Genomic DNA, 5,292 nt, shown 5'->3' on the forward strand with positions numbered 1-5,292 from the left:
ACTCCTACTCCTTTTCAAAATGGAGAAAGTAGTATTTGGATTCTTGATCCTTCCTCTCCGTCGCCCCTCCTCCACCACAGTTCATAGGAGGATAATATCATTCCCCAAAGCTAGGTCAAAAATATATGGGGATTTATTTGGAATAAATACTGCGCTTTGAGTATATCAAACAATTTAATTAAAATACATAGGCCTACCAAGATACATTGATATTGATTGGTTATAGTGTTGCTATTTTCTGTATAAATATACTGTTCAAAACAAATGGGATTGATTGATTGATTGATTGATTTATTGATTTATTGATTGATTTATTGATTGATTTAAATTTGTATACAGTTTGTATGGGTACAGTTCAAAGTTCAAACGAAAGTACAGATCAATACAAATATCAGCTAGATAAAACCTCAGTGAAGGCATGTCACTATGAAACATCCATGGTCCATGAGAGTCATTCATTGTAGGCCTAAGGTCCATTAGAGTCATTCATTGTAGGCCTAATAGGTCTATGCAGGCTTATTGGCTCATTTGGCCAGTGCAGTGGGGAAAATAAACTATCCTACTGCAAAGGCCGCCGCTTGTCTATGTTGTAACATTAACTTCTACCAAGTTCTGACATTTTTGAGAGCACAAAGGCCATAGGGCAGCAAGAAGACCATCAAATAAATAAAACAATAATTTTAAGAAATGGAAATGAAATGATGAATTTAATTTAATTTTATGTTTACTGTCAGTGACAATGTCACAAATTAAAAAGCTAGGCAGCAAATTAGACCCCGGCTGTGTGCACAATAGGAAACTATTAGAAAGGTGCAAATCTGTGCAAGTGTGGTTGCCGATATGGAATTTTCCATTTAACACAAACTATGTTTTCTTACATTAGTCACAAACTATTTCACTTTGTACCACTCACTAGCGTGAGCAGGGCCTATTCCTTCACATAGAGGGGCCAGAGGTCGTTATGACCTATGTAGCTAGGATACTCCACAGTCCACTCCAGGCTCTGTCGAGCAGTTTGCTCATTATAGTGTTTTCTTCATGTTTGAGCGGTTCAAAGCCGAATGCATAGAGATAAGGAGTTTCACCCACTGCAGTGCACCCCCTCCCTCCTCATACTTCTCTACCCTCCTGACTGTCTCTGTCTGTCTCCCTGTTCTTTTTTCTCTGACCAGAGGGGTGGGAACCGAATAACTAGTATATTGTGTATCATCGTCATTTTATGCTTTTATGCTGTGCTCGGTGCACTTGGTCAACCAGCATCCGTGTACTGTACACGTTAATAAACTTCACAGAAGACAATTCTTTGGTCATTCATTTATTCTCACACGTTATAGTGTTCAGAAAAAAGACAACATTTGGTGTCAGAAGTTTGGGATGCTGCGAATTGAGCTCCAAAGATCAAGCCGCAACTGACTGGCCATTACGGCGAATCGACGGCCCCAAGACGGAGATATCTGGATGGGGAATCGCGACTGCATCTGTCGTTCAGTGTCTGGATTTAAAAGGACTGTGGCAACACTAATAACGGTGAGATTATTCCAAATTCCTGACAATAAAAAGTGGTTCTCAACGTTTTTGGCCGCGGACCCCCGGAAATGCTTTGGCAATGTCTCGGGACCCCCGCCCTGCCCCCTCCCGACCCCCAAAATAAATTGACTGCTACAATAACCTTAATAATAGAGGCAAAACACCATAAATAAATACTGAAACCAGATATAATCAATAATTTGGGGACCCCCCAAAATAAATTGGCGACCCCCCGAGGGTTGAGAACCCCTGGCCTAGGGGATATTTCTCATGTGTTCCTACGCGCTCAGGGGGCCGGGCCGAATCCGGCGAGCCGCCCAACGTCCGAAACGGTTGAGAAATGACAGAGTTACCGTGTGGGGGTCCCTGTACTGTACTGTACTGTACTGTACTGTACTGTACTGTACTGTACTGTACTGTACTGTACTGTACTGTACTGTACTGTACTGTACTGTACTGTACTGTACTATACAGTTAATATGTGCGTCTGTTTGTGTGTTAGGTTGCGCACAGATGATGAAAAACAGCCATGCTGTTTTCGTGCTCAGACCCAGGCACCCACCCACCCACCCAGCCAGCCACCCACACAGCACTTTGCACTTTGCACTCAGCACTTTGGTCAGCTTTGGCTGTTGTAAAGGTGCTATACAAATAAAGTTTGATTTGATTTGATTGTAAACATGGTCCAATGAGCTACATAAAACAAGAAATGTATGGACTTGCCCTGTCTTTAGTCACTGCAGCTGACACATGCTCATGTAAGCTAATCATTACAGATATAAAAGAGGGTTGTGACATAAAGTTTCACTTAATTCCTAACCCACTTTGAAATGCAGTACGAGGGAGAGAGGAGAGAGAGGAGTAAGCCGCCATGGACCAAGCACCTGGTAGACCAACATGGAGCAAACAGATAGAGTTTACCTTGGCTGGTATTGGCTCTGCTGTGGGCCTGGGCAATGTATGGAGGTTCCCATATCTGTGCTACAGGAGTGGAGGAGGTAAGTCAGCAATGTCTTTTTTTATTGCTATGATTCTAATAAGGCGTAGCAGGTTGAAGGTACACGCTTCTCTTCTCCATCAGCAGCCTTGACCACAGCATCTAATAGATTGGGTAAAATAACATTTCATCCATTACAATAAGTCCTGGAATGTAGCTTTATGAAACTAAAAATGAACGAAATTATAGAGGTGACCTTTGTACGGATGTCATAAAGCAGGTATCAGGTAAACAGAATCTCTTTAAACATCTACACACGTGGCCTGTAGTAAATCTGTTAGGCAATTTAAAGAGTGCCCCAGTCCTTAACGACTACAGCAATGCCGGGCCCCAGGCACAAATCAGCAGGGCGCCATACAATTTTTCCAAAGGGGACACTGTATTTATTTTTCCAACACCCATATGTATAAAGAAATACTCGCCTATACAATAAACAGAGTCATGTGTTGAAAGTAGGATACAATTATGCAGCAGCACCAACAGCAAACAAATTATGTTGAGCATCATAATGTCCTCCGCCTATATTACAGTTGTCCAAAACCGCCCCAAAAAGTCCTCTGCCCGGGCTCTGGACAGGGTCCATATATGGAGCTGGCCTGTTCTGACATCACACCACTCCATATTTGGGCATGCCTGACACAGAACTCCATAAGCTGGCCTGTTCTGACATCCCCGGTGTCGAGTGCCATTTTTGGGCAGAGGCCAAATGTGATGTTATGACATCACAATGTGTAGGCCTCTGCCCGGGCTCTGAACAGGACCCCTCATATGGAGTTGGCCTGTTCTGACATCATTCTGACGTCTGCATAGACTCCATATGTGGGCATGCCTGACAAAGAACTCCATATATGGGCATAAAAGGGACACAGACTTAATATCTGGGTGGGGCATTAATTTCCAACTTGCATCGTTCCAAGTAGGCCAGTGCACAATGGGCACCGCTGTAGAGGCTCCAACTGGCACTGCTCTAGTATTTACAATAACTAGAGCGGTGCCCATTGGGCACTGGCCTATTTGGAATGACGCAAGTTGGAAATGCATGCTCCAACCTTTTTATTATGTCTGTGTACCTTTTATGGCCCTATATGGAGTTATTTGTCAGGCATGCCCAAATAAGGAGTCTATGCAGACGTCAGAACACATTGTGATGTGAGAATAGGCCAGCTCCATATAGGGCGATCAGGTGTGACCCATTGGCTAATTTGGCCCCTGTCCAGAGCCTGGCCTTTAACCAGAGTCTGAGTTTAACCACCTCGGCTTCACCTCAGTGGTTAAACTCCCTGAAGGTGAATTATATCCCGACAATGACCACCTAGCCAGTTATTATCCCGCTTATTACATGGCTACCTAACATAAATTAATAAATTGACCCAAAACTCAACAAAAAAAGTATTCCATAAGTTTGCGCTGGCTGCGAACTTAACTCGGAAAACAAGGAAGTGAGTTGATCAAATAGAATCCATTTGTCCATTGTGTGGCTGACTGGCTGTCATGTTGGAAACAGCAGTAGGCTAAATCAAGCGGGACGCAGCTGGTGCTCAGAGGGTTTGATAAAGGCCTATTCATAGTCTGGATTTTCGGTGGTGAGGTGACCACCGGGGCTGAAATAACGTTGAGCGAGTAAAAACAGAGAGAAGGGCTGGAGCGGTGGCGGTGCTTTGCTCTTCACCACGGCTCGTGACGTCATGTTGATTTTGACACCTAACCACCGAAAATCCAGACTATGTATGAGCCTTCAGGCTCAGACATAACAGACCTCTGAATTCAGCGATTGACCAATCAGAATCAAGCATTCAACCAAGCCATGTAATATGATATAATCAGCATTACACAACCCTGTGACTTGAGGAGGTATGCAGGATTAAGCACTAGCACTGTTCATTATGATTCATATAAGGCGTAGTAGGTAGGTTGGGGTACATGCTTCTCTTCTCCATCAGCAGACATTTTAAAGAGTGCCTAAAAGGGATGCCCACACAGCCCCTAACGACTTAACTAAGGATAAAAATGCTGGGACACCCATGTCCCAAACCTTTCTCCCTCCTGGCTCCAAAACTATGGAATGCACTTTTCATTGCAATCAGAACTGCAGACTCACTCCCAATCTTCCACCGTAGTCTGAAAACCCACCTCCTTCTTAGCCCATAGCACTTTCCCTATAGCCTCGACGACCTTACAGGCATATGCAAAGGCTCAAAAATAATTTAGATAGCATTTTATGTAGACATAGCACTCTATAGTGTATACGCATAGTTAAATTATATAGATATTCTAGACGGATGTTAGGTTTTTAGCTTACAGTACATATATGATTCTTGATGACTATTTCTATGTATTTCATGTATTACCATCTTTTGTTCTTGCTTACAGTAAATCGCTATGGATTAAGAGCGTCTGCTAAATGCCTAAATTGTAAATTGTAAGGATAAACCCATATAGAGATACATCAACTCATTTTAGAGGGGGCCCATAATATACCATGGACATCAAGGTGAACTGGACTGATAAAAACACAGAGGCCCTCTAGAGTCTACAAGAAGGGCCAGAGCAAACTGTTCTTCCTGAGGAGGCTCAGGTCCTTTGGCTCTGTCTGTCTAAAGCACGTTGACTGGCACAGCGGTCAAAACATCCCAAATGATGCAAGTGTGAGTCCGTTATCTTTCTACATGCTAGGTGCCTTCCTGGTGCCATATGTGCTCATGCTGGTGGTCCTGGGGATTCCTTTGCTCTTCATGGAGCTGAGTATAGGACAGTACATGAGGAGAGGA

The sequence above is a fragment of the Protomyctophum parallelum genome, assembly GCF_964188405.1.
Source record: "Protomyctophum parallelum genome assembly, chromosome: 1".
Lineage (NCBI taxonomy): Eukaryota > Metazoa > Chordata > Actinopteri > Myctophiformes > Myctophidae > Protomyctophum > Protomyctophum parallelum.